This window comes from Cetorhinus maximus, chromosome 36, assembly GCF_964194155.1.
Source record: "Cetorhinus maximus chromosome 36, sCetMax3.hap1.1, whole genome shotgun sequence".
Lineage (NCBI taxonomy): Eukaryota > Metazoa > Chordata > Chondrichthyes > Lamniformes > Cetorhinidae > Cetorhinus > Cetorhinus maximus.
Window position 1 is genome coordinate 2140061 of NC_135914.1, and position 25288 is coordinate 2165348.

The 25288-nt window shown below is 42.4% G+C and overlaps 1 protein-coding gene and 1 long non-coding RNA gene across 2 annotated transcripts in view; both read right to left on the reverse strand.

The window, feature by feature from the left end:
* Window positions 1-25288, reverse strand: part of LOC144672197 (immunoglobulin kappa light chain-like) — a 373445-nt gene that overhangs the window by 70261 nt on the left and 277896 nt on the right. The window lies entirely within an intron of this gene.
* On the reverse strand, window positions 7234-8747 carry LOC144672216 (uncharacterized). The gene is made up of 2 exons (XR_013574080.1): window positions 8707-8747; window positions 7234-7561 (listed from the first exon to the last, which is right to left on the reverse strand). It is a non-coding gene; the product is annotated as an uncharacterized LOC144672216 (long non-coding RNA).

The window sequence follows — 25288 nt, forward strand, 5'->3', positions numbered from 1 at the left end:
CATCATTTTTGGAATATGCAGAGCTGTGTTCTGTGCTCCATCTCTGGTTTAACTAATGTGAGTACCTAGCTGGTGTATTTTGCAAAACAGATGATGAGCGCGTGACATCATTTTGAACTGCAATAAACAGGAAATCACAGAAAACTGTCCAACTCGGCACCATTTTCCAACCCTGATCGTGTATCTATGAGTAAACACAAAGCCCCATTCAATCTGCATATTGCACACCCCCTTCACACCGAGAGAACCAGAACGAGTTCTCAATGAGATTCGGATCACCGTCTGAAATCACAGACAATGAGCTTCCTCGCTGTGTGTGTATTGTCTCATCTCTTCCACGGTGAGATATCCTAACATGTTCAGGTATAGTGGGGAAGGGTTGGGATAGAGTAAATAAGGAAAATTTGTTTTCACTGGCAGGAGAGCTGGAACCAGAATGACACAGATTGAAGATAATCGGCCAGAAAACCAGAGTGGGGGACGAGAAGATATTTTTTTAACTAAGCGTGTTGTAGTCATCTGGATGGCTCCGTATGAAAGAACGGTAGAAGTAGATTCAACAGGAACTTCCAAAAGCGGAATTGGATGAATACTTGAAAGGGAAACATTTGCAGGGGTATTGGGGAAGGGGCTGGCGGGAGATTGGGGGTTAATTGGATAGATGTCTCAAGGTGCCAGCTCTCTGAAGGGCCGAATGGCCTCAGCCTGCGCTGTGTGGTTCTTTCAGATGTATCAAGTTCGGTGCACAAATAGAACGAATATCGTCAATGACATGGGAAATGTGCATCCGTCAGGAACAATGAATGGAATTAATCCGAAATGGAACCGCTCCTGGAAAAAAATATGTGATTTGGCTCCATTGACATTATTGGCGATTGAGAAGAGGAAATGGTTTCAATTGGATCATTAGAGTAGGTTATAATCTCTTGACCTAAATATAGCGCCCAAAATCAACGGAGAAGAGGGAACGAAGGGTGGATTAGAGAAAAAGAAAACAGTTGGAACATTTAGCTTTGAAGCAGCTCTTTGAAGTTATTAACTTCACACAGTTCCCTCGTGTGTCTCCCAGTGATTAAACCAGATGTACTGGTGAATGAACTCCTACTGCGCCCTTAGAAAGACAGGAATAAAACGGCGCAAACAACCGATTCGCGCGATTTTTCGATGTGGGCTATGTTTTTAAAGGAGTGTGCTTCCTCCCTATCGGGGTGTCTTTACCGGAGGCAGGCTTCAGGAGAGAGGGTGTGCGGGTGCGGAGTGGCGGGAAGCGCCATAACCTGAAGTAAATCTTGTTTATTTCTCTCTTGCTTAGTTATTATGTCTCAGGCGGTTCAAACACTCTCTGCGGGGAGCCGCGCTAAACTGAGCTGCCACACAGGGAGCTCAGTAGTTGACTACGTCTTCTGGTACAGACAGCGAGAGCGAAACGACATGAAGCTGGTTTACACAGCGAGCAAATACCTCCAAGCAGTGGGGAGATTTTCCAGCGAGATTTCTGAAAAAGAGGGTTATTATTCACTGCTCATTGCGGATACCCGGAGAAATGATTCTGGAATGTATTACTGCGCAACCAGCAATTACCAGAACCTGGCCCAAATATTCGGAAATGGCTCCCAGTTAGTGATTACAGGTAAATTTAATGAATATTCCATTGAATTGGGCTTTCTTACAGCAATTAAAAGTGTCTAGATTGAACTCTTAATGGGGTTTCTGTTACATTTGCCATTTTAGAGGGCTCCCCCACCATATTCCTCCTCACCCCGCCGGAGGATGAGATTCCCTCCATGGAAAGGGTCCCGTTGTTGTGTTTGATCAGAGGCTTGTCCACCGATTCACTTCCAGTCTGCTGGAATGTTTCCGGACGGGACACCGAGGGACAGACCGATTCCGGGACAATTGAGATGGACGGGACCTACACCATCAGGAGTTACACCAGCCTCTCGGCGGAAACTTGGAGCAGCGGCGCTCTCTGTACTTGCGCCGTTCAAATCAACTCCAGTGAAAATCTTCTCAGTGCAAGTGTCTCATCTCAGAGAGGTAGCTATTAAAAGTGACCGTTACCAATCTATTTAATGGTGATTTGAGGCTTTGTCAATTTTCAAAATTAGAATTGTCCATCTTTCCGTGTACCCATGTATCATCATTTTGTCTTTGATCTATTACAGGCCTCTTAACCTTTCAGAATTTAGCTTTCTGAAATTCCAACTCTCTGTTCTCCCTACTCTCTCTGTTCTTCCTACCCTATGGATGTTGAGTCCCTGAGATAGATGTTTGTACACTAAGGGAAAAAGAAATGTGGACAATGAGGGAATGTAAAGTTTATGTACAAGATTAGCCATGGCCTTATTGAATGGCGCATCAGCTTTGAGCGACCGAATGGTCTCCTGCTCCGATTTCTTGCGTTCTTGTTCCTGATTAGGCATATTGACATGGTTGCATGCTACGGATGACTTGTCAGTGTGTAAAATTGAAATGTGTGATTACATTCCCACTGTACAACTTTGTCTCACCTTGCCTGTCTATCTTCTCTATTCATCTCTATCTCCTTAACATTAACAATATTACTGCCTGTCTCAGTTAAACAGTGAAGTATAAGATATTTTCTGTATCTGTCTATCTGTTCATCTGTCTATATATTTTTTTTCTCTCTCTCACTCTCAGTAAATCTATTTCTGTCCTAGCGCAGTTTAATGTATCTGAGACATCTGTCTGTCTGCCTGCCTGACTCTCTCAGTCTTTCTCTCTCTCTCTGAGTTCCTCTCCCTCTCCAACTGCCTCTCTCTGTCTGTGTCACTCCCTGTCGCTCGCTCTGTTTGTCTGTCGCTTTATGTCTGCCTCTTACGTTGTCTCTATTGATTTATTTATTGATTCCTCTATTTACCTATCTCACTCTTCCTCTGATTATCTTGTCCATTTCTACCGTCGTTAAATGGTGCGGCATACGGCATCCAGTCCATTTACCTATCTACTCACCTCTCCCCCGCCCTCTCCACCTGTCTCTCTCCCTCTCTGTCTCTCTGTTTCTTGTTGCCTCTCTCGCACTCCCTCTGTATCTGTCTCTAAATCTCTTTCTCTCTTTCTATCCTTTTGTACCCTATGTAAACAGTTCTGTATGAGCTGTCAGCGCTATCTCTCACACCCCTCATCTTTATCTATCTATCTATCTATCTATCTATCTATCTATCTATCTATCTATCTATCTATCTATCTATCTATCTATCTATCTATCTATCTATCTATCTATCTATCTATCTATCTATCTATCTATCTATCTATCTATCTATCTATCTATCTATCTATCTATCTATCTATCTATCTATCTATCTATCTATCTATCTATCTATCTATCTATCTATCTATCTATCTATCTATCTATCTATCCATCTATCTATCTATCGATCGATCTCTCGATCTCTCTCTCTCTCTATCTATCTATCTCCCTCTATCCATCTATTGATAATCGATCGATCTATCTACCGAGCTATCTATCCGTCCCTCTCTCTCTCTATCATTCTCTCAAACGCTGTCTATGTGACTGTCTCTCCATCTAGCCATCCATTTACCTTCAAGTTTTTAAATCAGCTTCGCTTACCTAATCATTTAAAAACTTTTTTTAATGTGCTTGGTGATGTTGGTGACAGTTACAAGACTGACTTGATTGCCCATCCCGAGCTGCCCTTTGTAGATGGTGCTGGATCTCCTTGTACCTTGTGCAAGAGCCAAAATGCTCGGGTTGCGGGATTTGTTCTGGAAAACAATGCCATTTTTCAATTTTCCCCCCGACCGCCTGCAGTTTCCCACTTCCCGGGAATTTGTCCGCGGCGGCAGTTCTCCTTCTGGGGATGATCCTTGCGGCCGGGTGAAGGAGTTGCAGGAAAAGGAAGGCAGGGAGAGATTAGAAAGAGACCCTGTAACTCACCGGCGCTTTCAATGCATCCATTAATCAGCGGGTTTTTTGCACTTTCAGCTGTTTGAATGTCAAATCAGGCCATCTCAAATAAGTTTAAAATTCACTTTCTAACAGGCAACATGAACAGTGAGGCGGAAGTGACACATTCCAGAGCACGGACAGAAGGGAAGCCGGTAGCTATGGATGGAATTGTTTCCTAACATGTGTAGGTACATTTCACTCAATTGAAATCTAAGCTTTAAAATTAATAGTTACTGTCATATGAGCCTAGTTGAATTTGCTTCGCGCATATCGCAAGATAACACTGTTTAACTGTCCTATAACACTGCGGCAATAGATGAAAATATAGTTAGGAATTCAACTTAATGTGTCAAAATTGAGAATGATAAGTTTCTGATGGGTAAAGGGGATTTAGTTTTAGGGAACGAAGGCGAGGAGATGTGGTTAAAATAAAGACCAGGACGAGGCTTATAGAAAGACAGTAGATGCTCGACGGACTGAATGTCCTCCTGATGATGGTGTGGCTCCGATAATTGTTTGTGTTGTCTCTTACAGATTGTTTTTGCTCGGCTGGCGCTTAATGCGGATCCCACAGTCAGATTGCAAACGATATTGAGGGCTCAAGTTCTGCTTCCGGGCTATGACGGGTAGTGGAAAGTTTCCTCTGTTGAGTCCTTATTCGAGGAAAGCCTGGAGGTGTGACCATTTCCAAGAGACAGCCATCGTAAATTCTGACCCCGGCTGTATTCATATTTATCAATAATAATAAGCAATACAGGCCGCCGATTTGTCACCTACCGGACAGTCTTCAAATCTGTCAGAACAGACTCTATTTCAAGCCCAATTTGACTGTCGGAAATTTTTGCTTTTTGTTCAGTCTCGATATGTTTGAATTTTCTTATGGTAGTGTGTTTATAATTCATTGTGCATCTGTGTGTAGCACTCGAGCAGGGAGGAGCGCATCAGCGTTCACGTTCGCAATCTATTAAACACATTTTGAAACGCAAGCATTGTATTTGGGAGTTCAGGCTGTTTGATTCCTCAGTGCAGATGTGCTCATTGGATCTGCAATGGCAGGTTACAGGACATCTTTATGGTCCAGATGTGAGCGGTTTAAAAGTGGGAACAATCCTACAAGAATCATACCAGAAATGAGATTTTATGATATCACTGATTAACTCTCCACAAAAGAGATTACTGAGTGGTGACCTGATGGCGATAATAAAATTATGAAACTATTTAATACGTGGAGACGGAAAGAGAATGTTCTCCTTTTCAGGAAGAACTGAAGTAAATGCCGTGAACATTAGATATTCGCCAATAAATTCAATCCGTAATTCAGGAATAATTACTTTCCCAGGGGAAAGGAGAGAATGCGGAACTTGCAACCACAGCGAATGTTTGGGGAAAATAACTGAGATGCAGTTAAGGGCGAAGTTGGATAAATACATCATGAATAACGGGACAGGAAGATATGTTGATGGGATGTAGAGGGCGTGGAAGGGGGCTCCTGTGGAGCATAAACACCAGCAGAGAGCAGAGGGGCTGAATGGCCCGTTTTTGCTCTGATAATAATTTTGAATTTTGTAAAGTAGAGAACATGAGAAGTGACTGAAAGCACTTTGCTCTGAGGAATTTGCATCGATAAAAGAATTTCTTCTTCACACTAAAATAAATAGTGAAATGTGAAATTGGAATTCAAAGGAAATTTCACCCACATGATCTAATATCTTTGCGTTACCCCTTCAGTATTATTATCATTAAAAAGTAAGGTTTGAGACCACTGCTTTTTAAGAAACATGTTACGACTTCAACCAATGTTATTCACTGAGCAAGAAAAATCCCAGAGGGAGATTTGGCTCACTGGTCATATATATATTTTTTTCTATTTTGAAAAAGAGGGGTAATCTTTTACGATTCCAATATTAAAAGATTTATTAACAAGGAGAAAAAAAAACTCAATCATACAAGACTAAAATTACACGCTTGAAGCAGTCTCACAAAGTATTGTTCCGAGAAACCCACCCCCCCGCCCCGCCTTTCAGAACACACAAGCAAACTGTTTGCAAACAGCGTTCTTCTGGAGTTCTAACCGTAAAAATGCAGTAGTATTACCCAAGGCAAATACTGCTGCTACTTTAGTACAGTATGCCACACGACTTCTCACTCTCTTCCAGTCTACTGTGGAAATCCAAAGGATGCTCAGAAACACGCCCCGTCTTGAAAGGAAAGACTTCTTTGTGTTGATATCGGATGGCTGCTTCAAATGCGATATTCTTATCGGCACAGAGCTAGTCTCAGGACATTTTCCCCACACAGCCACCTCAACTCAACTAAGCATTTACCTTAAGTATATTTCTGACCCCCTTTCATCCTTGGTTCCAATGTCCTAAGCATTCCTTTGAACTCAAATTTCCAAAACTAAAAACTCCTTCATGCCTTCATATTGAATTCACATCCACGTCAAAATAAATTTAATAACCTACCCTTGTTTACTTATGAAATATCGGCTGCTGAAAACACAAGTCCTTCCTAACAGCTAATTCAAATTTTTAAAAAAACAGCATATTAATTTATAATCCCAATATCACCATAGCCTCTCATTACAAATGCATGCATCGAACTGCTTCATCTTTCATCTCTAATTTCCCACAGGCAATCTGTCTTTACGAACTTTCCCCACTTTAATTACTTATTGACACAGAGACACAGGCAGCTTTCTTCATAGAATACCACCATGTTCCCAAAATACATAAAAATAGCATCCATTTACAGAAACCATTCACCTTGTTTCCAGATCCATTAATAAGTGCGCACAACAAAATATAATCGATACCAGCTTCAACAGCTTCCTGAGGGATATAGATCCAGATTTCCACTCCAGCTTCCACAGCACCTCTTGCTCCAAAACACACTATACTCATGGATAATCTCCGAAAAGTAGGTTTAAAGTTCAACATAAACCAAAAGACACTCTGTGGAAGTGAAATGGGACCATCACAAGTTTCCTGAATCACTGCCCGTGCCCCTCCCCTGCTGTATTCTAATTAATTAAATGATAGAGCACATCATAAATCAGAGAAAGAAACCCACTCCGAACAGCATCTCCATTCAGGACTGATATTGCCAGCTCAACAGAAATTGCAGTTTTATCAAGATGACATTTAATTATAATTTAATTATTAATCAATACAAATCTCTGGGGCATCGTTATAATCGAAGAATAATTTATTGTATTTTACGTACAGACATTTGTCAACAAATGAACATCCAGTCAGTGCCTTGAGTTACAGGATCAGCAGAACAAGCCCAGAGAAACTAAGGAAAGTCCTTAGTCTTTGTTTATTGTTTCTTTCACACTTAAAATACACGATAACCGTGGAAAATCCTTAATCATACTCAAGATCCCTTCTCAAAATGAGCCGGTCTTTGTAGCCTCTGCCGAGTCCACGGGGAAAGATAATTGTTTGATGGGAGTCTCTTTGGCACCATGTTGTTTCCACAAGGCTATGGGTTATTTGGTAAATCCTGTCACCTCGATAATTGATCAGAGAGAAACAGTCCCGTTTCTCATCTGCGACCCGCCTTCTTTTTTGATCTTTTATCCAATGCAGCCATGTCCAGGGAGGCGTAGAGAGGTCCGCCTTGGGTCTGTGAAACATTTTACACATTAATACCGGAAAGTAGTTAAAAAACAGGTCAGATTACCCAATCCCACAATCGCGTTTCATAGAACCATATAATGATACAACACTGATGAAGGACATTCGGCCCATTGTGCCAGCTCTCTGAAAGAGTTATGCAATTTGCCCCCTTGAACATTTATCTGTCTCCATATCGCTACCATTATTTTCCCCTTCCACTATTTTCTATTTCCTTCTTGAATGTCCCTATTGAATCTGCTTCCATTTCCTTCTCGATCAATTTGAGGGGATATTTCGCTTTATTTGTACGTGTAATAATTGTCCGAATTAATGTTTTGTAACAGAGAAGCAGCATTCGTAAATCTGTTTGATGTTGTTTGAGGCACAAAATATGAAACGCCCTCCACCCCCCCCAGCCCCGCCGCCACCCCCCCCCCCCCCACGCCCCCTTCACCCATCTACTTGCAATAATGGCGATTCCATCTTTTATGCCGAGCTGAAAGGGCAAACAGTGACACGGTTTAAAGTTTGATGCAAAAACGGCACCTCAGACAGTGCAGCACTCGCATTGGAGATTCAGTCTAGACTTTATGCTGAAGTTTCTGGACACACACACTCTCTCTCTCACACACACACACGCATACACAGACAGAGAGGCACACATACTTTCCACCCAAACTGAATCATTCTTAGTCCACTTAAAACAGCAACACAAATTCAATATTCCATAAAACTCCCCTAATTTTGGTGTTACCTTCATTGTAATTCCATTGGCTAATGTATTTCTAAATTGGTTTGTTCGGGGGAAGGAGAAATGTGGGAAATTTGGTGGTGGGGGATGAGACCCAATGTGGACATAAAAGAAAATAGCTTAATGCTAAAGTGGAAACTGCTGCGAATCCGCCGTTTAGCCAGACGGAAGCATTCTACATGGAACATCACCCTATCCTTTGTAGTATCAGATGGGGAGAGGACTGTGGGGAATTTTCTGATTTTAGATAGAAGGATGAATGGGATTTTATACAAATTCAGATGCTCAACACTCTGACCTGCTCTCTGATAACAGCGAGAAATATCTAGCATGGGAACCATTGCATCTTATCCCAAAAACGAATTTTTTATATATTGTCACAACAGATTCAAAAAACTCACCCGTATTGCATCCTGATGTGTCCGCTTTGCCTCTGCTTGACGCTGGTAATCTGTGTTATGAATTGAAACGTTATCCCAGTCTGGTCAATACATAATTCAATGCAGATACATTGTTCGCCATTGATCCGCCAATTTACCAATGGCCCCAATCGGCCAATCGGCCCCATATGTCTCTGGGCCCCCATTCGGCGGGAGATCCCCCCAATGCGAGCAAAGTCTCTCAATACTTCAATACAGTGGGGTGAATTTCGCCAATGGATGAACACGTACTATCTACCCCACTGCGTGGTGTCTATTGTCCATCTGGTATATTACTGCCATTATTAATAATCAGTAAATGGCATTTTACATGGTTCTCACAGATAGAGCGATTGTAGAACATTTTCATGGCAGGGAATGCTCTTATGCATCTTCCAATTCCGCCCACTTGAACTTCAATTGGTGCCAACATTTCAATGCAACTTACCCGTTTGTCGCTCATTCCGGCCCTCTCTTTGCCTTCTCTCTCTCAAGCTAAAACTGGATTCGAACAAAAATATCAAACACATGTTATGTCTTTTAAATCCTGGCTCAGGTGCCAGCAACACTTGAGAAGAGAATTGTAGAGCAGCCTTAGAATCAACCTTAAAAAATCATGGACAATGTCATTATACATCATTAGAATCAGTGTCGGTGTTGAACTGGGTTATAGATAGAGCTAAACATAGAGAGGGTATTCGGGATGAACTTTGAAAATGGTTCAGTTACTCAGTTTTCATTTTGGGATCTCTTGTCTCGTTCTTCTGAAAGCAGAAAATGTAATCATGAATTGTAAACTACAAGAAGGGAATCAAATAAGGGAAACAATGTTTCAAATATCCCAGATAAATATTAATCCTGACCTGATCTGCCGCTTTTATGAATCCAAATGGAAATAGGGACCAAGAGTAGAACCAGTATCACCAGGACAGTTCTGACAACAGGAAGGGCCAGATTGCACCATCCTACAGAGACAAAACACTTAGAAACTGCTGCTCGTTCAAGTCATCCTTTTCTGGGATTCTCTGATGGGAAAGGTGACCCAAAAGGAAGCCCAGAATCAGTCCATTCAGACGATCGTGCCAGTAAAGGCTCTTTGAAAGGTATTTCTGATTATTCCTAGTCTCCCTGCTCTTCCCCTCAAATTTGAGTCCACCGCCCTTCCAGGCAGCGCCTGCCAGGTCAGAGCAACTCGCTGTGTAACAAAAAAACTCTCACCGTGCCCCGCTCTGGATAATTTATTGATTATCTTCCATCTGTGTCCCATTCGTTACCGACCCTCCCGCCAGCGGAACGTTTTATCCTTATTTACGACATAGACACGCCTAATTATTTTGAATTAAATCTCCCCCTTAAACCTCCTCCGCTCTAAGGAGAACAATCCTAGCTTCTGCAGTCTCTCGACATTAACTGAGGTCCCTCATCCCTGGTGCTATTCTGCCAAATCTTCTCTCCCCCCATCAAAACCCCCCAACCACCACAAGGCATCCTTGGCTGTTTCCTGCTTGCAAAGTGATCCCAGTGTAGAACTGACCTCAAATCCATTCCAAGATACATTGCCTGAAAAGGGAACAACTCTTCGAAAGAGATAGCACCGGCACGATGGGCCGAAATCACTCTTTTCACATCTAATGTTCTAGGATTCTACGATGTGATGGAGAAATATAAGACAAATCCAGGAATTGTTTACAAGGACATGACTACACCTTGGGCTAAGATAACCATAACTTATTTTAAAATACTTGAACAGGCTGAAAGCACACACACACACACAAACACACAGACACACACACACACACACACACACACACAAACACACAGACACACACACACACACACACATAAACACACACACACACACATACACACATATACATATATTTATATATATATATATATATATATATATGGCTAGAAGAAGCTCATGATTTACTCCAAATTACTTCAAAGTCGAATAACAGCCTCCACTGCACAGACCAGCAACTCACCTGTCCCAGTCTCTGCTGCTTTGGGAAACGACACGCTCTTCGTCCAATATTTGCCTGGAGATCCCAGTTGAACAATGCACGTACAGAGACCGCTGCTTCTCCAGGTTTCCCTCGACACCATGACGTGACTTCTGACACTGTAGGTCCCGTCCGCCTCCCTTGTACCGGGATCAATCGGTCCCTCGGTGACAAGGCCGGAAATGTTCCAGAAAATAACAATCTGTTTCGAAGAAACACCACTGACAAAACACACTAAGGGGACGGTTTCATTCAAATGCAGCTCACCTGGCGGGACGAACACCAGTACAGCCGTCTTGTTGGTGGAACTGTCTGGACAGAGATTGGGACACAGTTAACGATTGATTTACACCAAATTATACTGCTGTGCATGATCTGGATTCATTTCACTTGCTCTCTTACCTCCAACCAGTAGTGTCGGTCCATTCTGGAGCGTTGCATAGCTAACCCTATGAGCACAGTAGTAGGAACCCGAGTCATTCACCTGGACATTGCGAATTTCTAGAATCAACACATTTTTGCTGCTGCCCTTTTTGGAAATAAACTTACAATTGTCCCCCTGACAGGGCTGGATGTCGATTTGTTTCGGGGATTCACCCAGAAGTTGTTTGCACCAGAAATAGCTCGACACCAATACCACATGGTAACTGTATTGACAGGCTAATTCCACCGTCTGTCCGACTTCAGCTGTCATTATGAAGGGACCCTGAGTCAGTGAGGGCTCGGATTCTGTAACTAGAGAGGTTATTGTTTCATCACTACTGGTTACTGAGAGATAGGAAGCAGCCGATTTGAAATACATCGCGTGTAATTTAAGTAGAATCACCACATTGACCTCAATCAGTCTTGGTTAGGTTAATTCTCCAATATGTTTTTATTCGTCTTGTAGTAGGAAATTGTAAATAAACTCAAATGTTCAGGTCAAATCCCTTGACCTGATCACTGGGTCGCATTTTCAGCTAAGTAACCACTGATTCTGGTTGATTTCAATTTAGAATTATCTCCCGCCCTTTACCCACCGTAAATCCGCAGCACTTGGAAAATTAGAATCAGCGATAAAAATCCCTTGGACATCTTGACGCGGTGATTTCTCCCTTTTTCCGCTCTCACCAGTTTGTTTCTGCAGGCGGAGTGGCCGCCACTGATCTATGCTCAGTCCCAGTGAGTTGCTCCCCTTTCAGATGCAGTGGAAACTATGACGAGCTATGCTATGGAAAGTATGACATCATTTTGGGCGCGGTGTCCTGGTGAATGTCACATGCTTTTGATTTACCGTTGTCACCGCCTGGGTGTCACAGCGGTCAAGTGGCAGAATGTTTATAAAGAAGTTTACTGTGTTGTCACTCAGAGTGGGTGGTAGAATAATAATTGTATAGGTGTTTTTGAATATTGCAGTTAAAGTTAATTGAAGTTTAGACATTCCTAATTGACAATGAGAGGGTGGCGCTTGCGCCAGTTTTCAAAACCTCTGGCAGGTTACTCCTCAGTTTTGTCTTTAGAGAAAAGGGACCTAACCTGTACAGTCATTGCTGTTAGTTTAACCTCAGCTCTGATAACCGCTTTGTCATTCGTGTTTGCACCGACTCCATTGCCTCAATATACCTTTTATAAAATTGAATCCAGAAATGTGCACAGTTAGTCCAAGTGTGGTCTGAATCTGAACAAGGTTCTACAGACGAACATGACTTCTTTGTTATTCAATTATATTCATCTGCAAATAAATCCCGCTGCTGATTTGTACTTTTTTCCAGTTAAGATCACAGATAATTGCATCAAAAGCAACTTGCTGCAGAATTATTCACAGGCTCAATGAAGGAACCGTTAGATCAGCGTCAGAAACAGACCAGGCCCGAGGCCAATGCAAAAGCAAAATACTGCAGATCCTGGAAATCTGAAATAAAAACAGAAAATTCTGGAAGAACTGTGTCGGCTTGGCAGCATCTGTTCAGAGAGAGAGAGAGAGGGACAGCGTTAACGTGTCGAGTCTTCCTGTTGAGTTCTTCTCCAAAATTTTCTGTTTTTAGCGATGCGACCTGACCTACTGAGTTTTTCCAGCATTTTCTATTTTTATTTCGGAACCTGAGGCCTCTGTTTAACGGGTTTGTATTCACCTCCTGAGCGGAGATCGCATTCACACATTCTGCTGTTGAGTGAGCGACTTCACTGTAAAAAGACGGGACAGAACAGGCTCACATAACCGAATAGTGGTCGAGGGAAGTCATTAGGGAGTTTTCCTTCTAACCAGAAGCGCACCTTGTTTGCTCCGTTGTTTTGCAATCCGTGTTCTTAAACATTTCACTGAGAAAGGTTTCTACACTGGGAGATAACAGTGGACATGATTTTAAAGAAAGCGCCACAATGAGGCCGTGATTATAAACCTCGAATGCATAATGGGGATTTTTCCCAGTCTGCAATCTGTTGGCTACCTCGGGAATAAAGATTTCCGATCTTCGCCATTCCCAGCGGCATGCTTTAAGTTTTTCTAAAGATCCGCGTTAGGGTTTAATGGAACCTAATTCTCAGAGGAAATTCAGCACAAGCCGGACAGAGAGGGTCTCCGGGAATCTGTAGAGAGAACATCCTCTAGGGAAGTGAAACTGAGGGACAGTGTGAAAAGTTTATAAGAATCTGATATAAACACACACTGTCCTTTTTCCTTTGTTGAAAGCAAGAGCCTATTGACTTATTTTTATTCGTTCAAGGGATGTGAGGGTCGCGGGCTTGGCCAGCACTTATTGTCCCCCATAATTGCCCCTTGAGGAGATGGTGGTGAGCCGCTTTCTTCAAAAGCTGCAGTTCCTGCAGTTTAGGTGCACCCACAATGCTGTCAGGGAGGGATTTCCAGGATTTTGACCCAGATTCAATGAAGCAACGGCGGTCCAGTTCCGAGTCAGGATAGTGTTTGTCTTGGGGGGTAATTGGAGGCCGTGGCTCTCACATGCACCCTCTGCCCTTGTCCATCTCGGCGTTGGCAGCCTTGGCGATTGGTTGCAGTGATGCCTGTGTATAGATAGTACTCTGAACCTCTGATGAAGGGAGTGCATCAATTGTGAATAATGTTGGGGATCAGTTATTTTTTGCAAATATCGGGCACAGCAGGTAAGCAGTGACCCGGTCTCAGGTCAATGAGGACATTGTAAATAGGATGAATGTGCACCAGCCTGTTCTCTGCTCTGAGGAATCTACCCTTGACGTCAAGGCCTCTGCTGTCTGCGGTTTAACATTTAGTAAAATGCAGGCGGTTCTGTACATGAAGCTCCTCAACTGTAAAAACCACAGAGAGCTTTTGGACAGAACATCATTTTCCATCTCAAGTCAAAAGCGGCCAGAAACTCGGTCAGCGATTGGTGCCAATTGATATGCTTTGCACAGCCCCCGCATGGGGTGTGAGCGAGGCGTCTTTCTGAGACTCGCAGTAAACAGCCGCGGTCACATCCAATGCGCCTCTTTGCTGCCCAGCCCCGCTCTCTGCTGCAAGGTTTACTGACCCACTTCTCTATTATTCAAGGTCAAGCATTTCTGCAGAACGGTTCAGACCCAGTAAGGCGCAACACTGTCTGCTCATTTCGGAACCCATTCTGTCAGTAATTCATACAATCAGTTTCACCACACTAAAATGAATGTATTTCACTCTTCTCTTCCAGATTCAGTCCCTCAGAATTCTCCTGAAGATTCCTTGACATGGGTCCCTTTGGAGCCTTGCAGAGAAGTTGCAGCACGGATTTGCTGCTTTGACTTTATAATTGGTTCAAGTTTGACACGAGGAAGTCCCATAAAAGAGTGATTTGGCCCAGCAGCAGTTTCTAGTAACTTGTCTCGGTTGGGATGGTGCATTTTGATCCTGTGCCATAATTGTCACAATTATCCGGGTTCTACTCTTCACCCTCATTCGGATTTGGACTCATTAAAGCAATTAGTCGGGTGAGTATTAATGCTTAACAGGGACATCGCAGCAAGCGTGTGGTAATGTGCTTCGCTTTTAAATGCTAAATGCAGTTTCTTGTTTTAAAAAACCTGAGAGAATATCTCCCACAAAGAAAACCGACTAACTGAATCATTTTGTAAAATTCATCACGAACAATCTCGCTGTATTTATCATTGAGTCAAGTCAGTTCAATCCAAACACCCATTCCATTGGTACAGATACTTTAATATTTTCCACGTCCTTTTCAGATTGATTCTAAGAACATCAACATTTACCATCTCAATATTAATTTCAAGTGACCAAAGATTAAAAGATCATAAGGAAGAGGTGCAGGAATAGGCCCTCGATCCTGATCCGCCATTGAATAAGATGTTGCCTAATGTGGTTGCGGCCTCAAGTGCATTTGACTGCTTAAAACCCATGACCCCGTTGTCAATGAAAAATTTTCCCAACTCAGCCTTGAATATATTGAATGGCCCAGCCTCCAGTGCTCTCTGGGGAAAGGAATTCCAAAAACGGAAACGACCAACGAAGAGAAAAAAAAAATTCCGCATTTGCGTGTTAAATGGGAGGTCACTTATTCTGAAACTGTGCCCCTAGGTCTGCACTCCCGCATGAGTCGATACATCCTCACAGCACCTATCCTGTGAAGCCTCCTCAGAATCTTATATGCTTCAATGAGTTCACCTCTCATTCTTAGATTTACAACCAGCAATGCTTGTTTGATATTTTTGTCTGCATGTAATTTGAGTTTACAATGAATATTTCACCCGGTTAACAGAGGGTATTGGGGGTCAATAACGAGCATCTTCATTTGCATCGCAATCACTATTATCGCTCCAACTGGAAATTCACTGTCATGAACAATAGAAGCATTAGTGAAGGCTCGGGGGCAATGCCTTCCATACATCCATAGATCCTTAGAAAAGTTACAGCACAGAAGGAGACCATTCGGCCCATCTTGACCATGCCAGCCCGAGGACAGCCAGGTTTCCTTTCTAATCCCACCTTCCTGTTCCAGGCCCATAGCCCTGCAGCTTACATCATTTAAGGTGCAGATCCAGGTACTTTTAAAAGGAGTTTAGAGTTTCTCCCTATACCACCAGCTTGGGCAGCGAATTCCAGAAACCCACTGCGTTCTTCCTCATGTTCCCCCTACACCTTCTGCCACTTATATTGAATCTATGTTCCCTGGTTCTAGAATTCTCCACCAAGGGAAACAATTTTATCCTGTACAATCTATCTATTCCCCTCATAGTTTTGTACATCTAAATCAAGCCACCTCTTCGCCTTCTTTGTTCTAAGGAAAATAACCCCAACCTATCCAATCTCTCCTCTTAGCTACTCTTTTCTAACCTTGGCAACATTTTTGTAAACCTCCTCTGCACTCTCTCCAGAGCTCTTACGTCCTTCCTGTAATTTGGTTACCAGAACTGCACACAGTACTCCAGTTGTGGCCTCACCATTGTTTTATACAATTCCAACATCATATCCTTACTTTTATATTCTATACCTCTGCCAGTGAAGGACAGCATTCCATAGGCCTTCTTTACAAACTTGTCTACTTGAAGTGCTGCCTTAAGGGACCTGTGTACTTCTACGAAAAGATCTCTCACTTCATCTACCCCTTTTAGTATATTCCCATTTATTGTGTAATCCCTGTAACTGTTTGACCTCCCTAAATGTATGATCTCACACTTGTCTATGTTAAAATCCATCTGCCACTTTACCGCCCACTCCACCAAAACATCTATATCGTTTTGGAGATTATGTCTATCCTTTACACTATCCGCTACTCAACCAATCTTTGTGTCATCTGCAAATTTCCCAAACGGGCCCCCCAGGTTCACATCCAAATCGTTAATATATAACGCAAACATCAAGGGCCCTAACACTGAGCCCTGTGGAACACCCTTTGAGATAACTGTATATTCGCAAGAGCATCCTTCGACAATTACCCGTTGTTTCCTGTTACAAAGCCAACCTGTTATCCAGTGTGCCACATTAACCTCAATCCCATGGGCGTTTACTTTCCTGACCAATCTGCCATGTTGGACCTTTTCCAATGCCTTGCTATAATCCATGTGCACAACATCCACTGCACTACCTTCATCAACCCTTCTTGTCACTTCCTCAAAGAACTCAATCAAATTTGCGAGGCAAGACCTTCCTTTAACAAATCGATGCTGACCATCCCTGACTAGTCCGTGCCTTTCCACAGGACAGTTAATCCTATCTCTCATGATTGATTCTACTAATTTGCTCACCACCGATGTAAAACTAACTGGCCTATACTTGTTTGGCATTTCCTTTGATCCCTTTTTTAAACAACGGAAGTACGTTTGCATTTCTCCAGTCCTCGTGTCCCTCCCCTGTATCTTGTGAAATTGGAAAATCATCCTCAGAGCATCTGTTAGCTCTTCACTGACTTCCTTCAGCAGCCGCGGAAACAATCCATCTGGCCGTGATGACTTATCAACTTTCAAGGATTTCAACCCTTCGAGTACTTCCTCTCTCTTTATAACTATCCCGTCCAATATCTCGCAGTGTTACTCTTGGACTTCTATATCTACATCTCCCTTTCCTTTGTAAACACGGAGAGAAAATATTCATTCAAAACCCACAGCCTCTGCATCTATACACAAGTTTCCATCTTCATCTCTGATAGGTCGCATTTTTCCTTAACTAACCTTTTAGCATTAATGTAATGGTGAAGAATCTTTGGGTTTTCTTTAACTTTACTTGCTAATCATTTTTCATGCCCTCTGTTTGATTTCCTTATTTCCATGTTCACTTCGTCCCTGCACTTCCTATATTCATCTAGGCGATCTGAGTGCTTAGTTCTTTGTGCCTATCGTACACTTTCTTTTTCTGTTTAATCTTCCCCTGTATTCCACTCGACAACCAGGGGAGTCTAGATTTGGCAGTATTACTCTTATTTTTGCAGGGGACATGTCTACTTTGTACAATTAGGATCTCGCTTTTTAGTGCTTCCCACTGCTTTTCCACTGTTTTATCCTCTAGCAATGCTGTCCATTCCACCTCAGCCAAGTCCCTTCTCATTTCTGCAAATTTTGCCTTCCCCCAGTTCAAGAGTTTTACTCCTGCCTTATCTCTGTCCTTTTCCATGATAATGCTAAATCTAACTGAATTGTGATCACAGTCCCTGATATGGTCGCCAACTGTCTATTCACCCACTTGCCCTTCTTTGATCCCCAAGACTAGGTCTAGAATTGCATCTCCTCCCGTTGGGTTTGTCACTAATTGTTGAAGATATTTTCCTGGACACAGTGCAAGAATTTCTTTTTCCCCTCAGTGCCCCTGATATTGCTTAAATCCTAGTTGATATTAGGGTAGTTGAAGTCTCCTACTATTGTTGCCCTCTTGTTCTTACAAGCAGAAATTTACCAATATATTTGTTCTTCTATCCCCTTTCACTATTTGGGGATCTGTAGTATACTCCCAGTAGCGTGACTGCCCCTTTTGTATTTCTAAGCTCAATCCATAAAGCCTCGTTTGTTGACCCATTTAGTGTATCATCCCTTCTCACAACTGGAATTGATTCTTTAACCGTTTGTGCTAACCACCCCCAGATCCCCCACTCTCCTTTTTTTTAATCTCCTGCTCTATCGTATCTGAAGACACTATAACCAGGGATATTAAGCTGCCAGTTTTGCCCCTCCTTTAGCCAGGTCTCCGTTATAGCATTGGCATCCTGCTGCATCCTGTGCCCTTAACTCATCTCCGTTGCTTGTAATACTCCTTGCATTGAAATAAAACAGTTTAACCCCGTCAATTTCCCTTGCTGGACACTTTGAAAACTTTGCTTCTCAAAGTCAGGTTCTTTAGCCAGGAATGGATTTTGCTGCATTGTAAACGCCGCCAATGAGAAGGCAGGAGGGAATGGAGAACTTAAATGGATTCCACCAGCTTTCCAAACGGATCCACTGATGTCTTAGTCACTAACTTAACTTTCAGTGTAAAACATCGGAGACTTTCAACCAACAAATAAACTCTCTTAATCTAGGTTGAGTAAAAGAATTAAAATTAATTTGGGTGGAGCCAGAGATACCATTTCCTCAAGTGGGTGGAGTGCGTGTGTGTGGGTGGAGTGCGTGTGTGTGTGTGTGTGGGGTGGGGGTTGGGGGGGGATGTTGGGGGAGGGGTGGGGGGAGTGGGGGGGGGTCCAGACCAAAGGGTCACTACGTTCAATTTATAACCAGACCGTCCAGGGTTGATGCCCGGAAGCAATTCTTCGCCCCAAGGAATGGCTGTTGGGGCATTAAGTTGCTGTGCACTGTTGAAAACATGTTGTGCGCTGAGGGCTCAGGAACTTTTAGACCTCTGGAATTGTAGAGTAATCGCTGATTACCACAGATTATGTTAAATAATCTCAAACTTCACAGACACCTTCACCCTGAGCAATGCCCCTCTATTGTATATCGTCGAAATCTCTCTCTATCTCACAGACACCGACACTCATCAATCGGAGCCTCACTCGCCCGTACAGACACGTTATCCTGTATGATTGAATTGCTAACTCTTATAGTTACACAGGACGCAGTGATCCTCTCTATATGCTTCAAGAATCAGAATGTCTGCTTCTCCATTTTGTGTTGCTGCACTAGCACATGTATTGATGCACTGAACCAGAACAAGTTCAGAAAGGGGATAAAGGAGATGAAGCAAGCATTTAAAACTCTGAGGTGCCTCATCTTAACTTTTCGGTTTGATTTTTAAAAACTGAAATAAATGTCACGCCAAGTTGTGGGCCACGCGCTCTGTCAGGGGGGCGTGGCCGGTATTTAACACAAAGCAGCCGCCGGGCACGGGGGGAGGCAAGAGGTGACTCAGGGAGAACTTGGGGGGGGAGAGGAGGCCTTGAAGAGATTTAATGCGGCCCCAGTGGACAGGGCAGCAAACGACAGCAGCCACCGCCTCGGTGACAGGGTCCCCGCTGAAGAACTTTAAACTCTCATGGAATTATTGTTCTCCTATTGAAATAATGGGCGCCCCTTTGGAACTCTGATAATATTTCGTCCCCCCTTTCAAGGCAGGCAACCCCCATCTTTCTTCATTCTTTACCTTCCTTGTCATGTGGCTTCACAAGTTTGTCTTTTATATACATTTCATCCTACCTCCCCCCTCCATAAAATAATTCGCTGGGACATGAGATTTCGCATTTCAGTCACATTGAATTGGCCTGGCCTCTCGGTTCCCTCATATAGCATGAGAACTCTGCTTTTAAATATAAAGACAGACTTGTATTTGTACAGCACCTTCCACTACCTCTGGGCATCCCAAAGAGATTTACAATCAATTAAGGAGGTTTTTGAAATGTCGTCGCTGTTGTAATGCAGGAGACTCAGCAGCCAATTTGCACACAGCAAGCTCCCACAGCCATTAATGTAACAAATGAACAGACTTGATTGAGAGGCAGACATTGGTCCCAGCATAGAGGGGAGAAAGTCACCCTGACTGCTCTTCTTCCAATAGAGGCTGTGGGATCTTTGTATCCTACTGAGATGGCTGACAGGCCCGCGATTTGGCAGCTCGTCTGCGAGGAAGCTTTAATGCAATGGAAACTAACTGTTGGAACCTGTAAGCATGTGGAAGATATTTACAAATGACTCCAGGCTTTCTTACAGTTGGAATCTTTCTCTAATCCGTTCATTCGAGATGCTGCTTCACAGATTTCCCCCTGCGAATATCAAGCTTCCTTCTTGACCAGAAATGTTGAATCTTGTAAATTAACACCCTAGATGATCATGATTGCAGTGTTACTGGCTTTATTAACTTCAATCATACAGGTTAACCCATTCAGCAATAATTGAATAAATTCGTAAAAGGCCATTATGAAATAAGGTCAGAGATAATTGGTAAAGTTTATAATGAGATCATTGGATTCTACAGCTCCAGATTAACAACTCATTTCTAACATCAGGTTAGAAAGACCATTACAACGCGAAGGAAGGACTGGTGCTAATTTGCATAGGAATTGAATGGAAAGGCAGAGAGAATCAAGCTTACTCTCTACTTCTCTGTAGCCCTGAAGAAGCGTCATACGGACTCGAAACGTTAACTCTGTTTTTCTCCCCACAGATTTTGTCAGGCCAGCTGAGTTTTTCTAGAATTTTCTGTTTTCCTTTCAGATTTCCAGCATCCACAGTATTTTGATTTTAAACTAACATGTAACCTTGCTTATATCACACTCACCATACTGTTGGCAGTGTGTAATGATGGCGTCTAAGGTGAGGAATAGGAAATTCTACAATCAACACTGGGAGATTAGGAGACGCAGACTGAGAGTTGAAGGATTGAAAGAAGCTGAGAGGACAAAGGAGGCAAATTTCAAACTCACGGCGCAGTATGACGCACTGAAGAGACACACACACAGACTGTTTCACGTTGTGTAGTTCCCCTTCGTTGAACTGCCTTTGTATCACACACACACGCACACACACACACACACACACACACATGTTCACTAATCTAACCTCCGTTGGATAGTGTCAGAATCACAAAACCAGAAATCACTGGCTATCTGCACTCTGCTGGATATTTCCAGAATCACTCACAAACACACACATACCCAGGCAGAGTCCACCACACACCCACAGCTCTTCTTTCCCAATCTACCCTCCGTTGAATACTGCCAGAATCACACGCACATGCAAACACACACACACAGACTCACTCACACACAGACAGAGAGACTCACTCACACACAAACACAAACACATACACTCACTCACACACACACACACACACACACACACACACACACACACAAACAAACACACACGCAAACACACGCTCAGGCAATGTCCCCCACTCTCCCAAATACTTTCCTTCCCAATCTACCCTCCGTTCCATACTGTAAGAATCAGACACTCGCAAATCACTATGTACCCTCAGCTGGTTACTGCCAGAATCTCACACAAAGAGACACACGCACACACACACACACACACACACAAACACGCAAACACCTTTACCAATCTGCCCTCTACTGGATGGTGCCAGAATCACGCAAACCCACCTGCAGAAATCTACCCTCTTCTATCACTGTGATAACACTCTACTAAATACATTACCATCATTTCCCATGATGTTCCCCGAGATCACCCCCATGTGGTTATTTTAAATGATATGAGGTTTTCAGCCACATATTGTTCTGTCTGTTTGACTGTCAATTTCAAATGTGATCGATTTGTGACCATTTGCAGACAGAAGCAGAAAACTAAATATCACAAGGAGGAAACTGCAGCTTTCTCACAGCAACCAGCATTCTAAGCCCCTCAATGCTGTTGACCCAATCGTCCACCACCTCCCACGCAGCATGATCCTGGGATTCCACTTCTTCCCAATTCTTGGCATGAGTTTTTTATCATGCACGTGCAGTAGGAGGGCACGACGGGCGGCCTCACTGCATCTAAAAGCAGCTTTGCCTCTTCTCGAACGCCTCTCCCCTCGCTTCATTTTCGCAGATATCTATGCATGGTAATATGAAATAAATGTGGAACTCTTCAATGGGAAAATGTGGGAGTATTGCAGATTTTTAAAACTTCTGCCACCCATGAAGACTGATATGGTTCGCAGAGATGAGCTAAATTTATAATAAAACAGGAAATGTTGGGCAATTTTCAATAGGCGATTTGGAAATTCCATTCTCATTATTTTGTATTAAAGACGCTCCCAAAGCATCGACTGGCTTTAACCATTTTGAACTCATTTACGGTCATGAGGTAATGGGACCACTGAAATAGACCCATGAGATATTGATGGTTAAAAATTCAGAAACTAACCAGTTGGATTACGTATGAAAGTTCTGGGAGAGATTAGAAAGAGCATGTGAATTGGATAGGGAACAGTTAAAGGTATCACAGCAAGTTGTGAAACTTAAAGCAGGCCGGAAGGCTACAGCTCAGAATTTTGTTGCTGGAGAGAAATTGCTATTTCTGTTACTAGTACTGGGCGACTCATTAAAAGCAAAGTATAGTGGGTTTACTGGATTGAAAAGAAAGTGAGTGAAACAAATTATTTAATAAATATTCGAAATAGAAGAAAGAAGCACAGGCTGTGCCGTGGAAACATGTTTGAAAAGTACTTTGGCAGGGAAAAGGGCCAAAAGGAAATGTGAGTAGTCGCAGAAAATGAGAAAGAGGTGGAATTGCAGGACTATGGAATTGGTTTTCCTCAAATCAATTTGTATAATGATGGGGGTTATTATCTATGAGGAGAGGTACATAAACTCGGACTTTTCTCACTAGAGCGACGGAGAATGAGGACCGACTTGATAGAAGTTTACAAAATTATGAGTGGCATGGACAGAGTAAATAGCCAGAAGATTTTTCCCAGGGTGGAAGAGTCAATTACATGGGGACATAGATTGAAGATGAGAGGAGAAAACTATGAAGGTGATGTGCGGGGCAAGTTTATTATGCAGAGGGTAGTAAGTGTTTGGAATTCGCTGCCAGAGGAGGTGCTGGAAGCAAGTACGATAGTGGTGTTTAGGAGGCAGCTTGACAACTACATGAATAGTATGGGAATAGAGGGATACGGACCCCGGAAGTGAGAATGTTTTTGTTGACCGGCAATATAATGGGCGCAGGCTTGGAGGGCCGAAGGGCCTGTTCCTGTGCTGTACTTTTATTTGTTCTTTGTTCTTTGAGGTGTAGGATTCGGTGTTGACCTTGCAGGATTTTGAAATCAATGTGGCAAACAATTCATCAGAAAGAATTGTTTATGCAGAGCACAATTCTTTAAAGCTTCTGGTCAAATTTCGAGACAGAAGCGCAAGGCTATTCATATGGAGTATATTATAGCAACCATTAAATCTACAGACTATACACGTTGCTGGTAGGGTAAATCTGATTTCAGGTGTCTTATCAGGAGTTTGTAGTTTTAAAGGGAAAATTGGACATTTAAAACCTGGAGACTGAACTTGTAAAAATTTTGTGGATTCCAAGGATTTGTATTGATATTCTTATGGTAATGCATGCACCTGGTAATATAATAAAGTACATAGATAAAGATAGGAGGTAGTTTAAGGTGGGTTAATCAAAATGAATCTGTCTTTTAGAATTATGATTGTTCATGTTTCGATAAGGATGGGCGATATCAATAAGATATAATAGTGGTTATAATGTCACTGGAAATTATTTCAAAATAGAGTTCATGTTGTGTATCCAAATGGCTGTGTCTTAATTGGATTAGAGCCAGCTGGTCTCGAGGCTTTGATGCATAAAAGCGAAGCAGGTTTGAAGTTTTAATTGGGTAAACATAGGGAAGTCAGAAGGTGAAGTGGAAAGGGGGCAGTTTTCATTTTAAAATAAGCCATTCAAAAGAGTGGGTGAAATATGGCACATAGACAGATGAAGCCAAAGACTGTGTTTATTTTAAGAAAGGTTATTAATAAAATTGGTGTTTTCCAAGGGTTTTATTGTTAGAAGAGGTAAAGTTCAAAAAACCTAGTGAACAATGAGAATTTGCATTCAAATAGCAAAATATGTATAGTGGAAGAGAAGGCTATTGGTAAATCTGACAGGATACTAAGACCTAAAATTTCCATCCTGTAAGCCTCAAGGACCCAGAGCTGAAAGAAACTCCTTTTGAAATCGACTTTCCAGAGTGTGCTTTGCCAGGGGTCTGTTTAAATATTTTTGTTTACTGTTGACTTAACAGATGTATAAGTGAGAGTCGGTATAATTATGGGATTTTTAGAAGTTATTTTAGTAGCATTTTGTAGTCTTCTGTACGTGCTTACAAAGTTTTAATTAACAGATGTTTGATTTCGTTTAACGAAAACCTCTTTAAACGTTGCAGTCATATTATAACGGAATTCAAAGTCTGCATTTCGAAACATACAAATTGCAAAAATTGGTTCTGGCAGTCGTTTCACGTTTTCCTCCGGGATTTCACCAACACTGTGTTTCTTTGCTCTGCTCGCTGCCCTCAGGTGCACACACCGAGATCAGCTTGAATTCCTGTTTATGCTGGAATCTGCAATTAACTTTCCAAAAATATACTTTATTCATAATACATGTGAAATACATTGCATGACTCCCAGGTTGACATTAAGTGCAATGCAATTCATGTTCGTTCAATACAGTATGTGGCACTCTGAGTTATTTCAATCCCGTTACAACATGATTAGATTTACAATTCTCACTTCATATAAAACATTCACTGGGTTGTGTTATAGAGGTCAGATTGGCAGCAGCCCAGAACAATATCAAGATATCTCTGAGATAGTTTGCCACGTATTAAACAACTGTCAGCTATACTTCAGCTTTCATCTTTGGAGAAAATGGCTTTTGAATTTTATTTTCGCAGATATTTTATCACTTCCCTGGTACCCACAAAATCATGTCCGCTTACAGCTCAGGTATATGAGGGCTCTCTCAACTCACACTAACTCACATTACTAATATTGATCAACCAGGGTCTGCCTCACTTTGCCTTTCAGATTAAAGACGAAGCGGCAAATATATCAGGTCATTTCAGAATTCAGAACAAACTGTCGAAGGATGTCACAACCACATTTCACTTTATGCTGCCTCCATTACCAAAGGCAATTAACGCCCGGGGACATCATGGTGGTCGGAACGACTATGCTAATCATAATTAT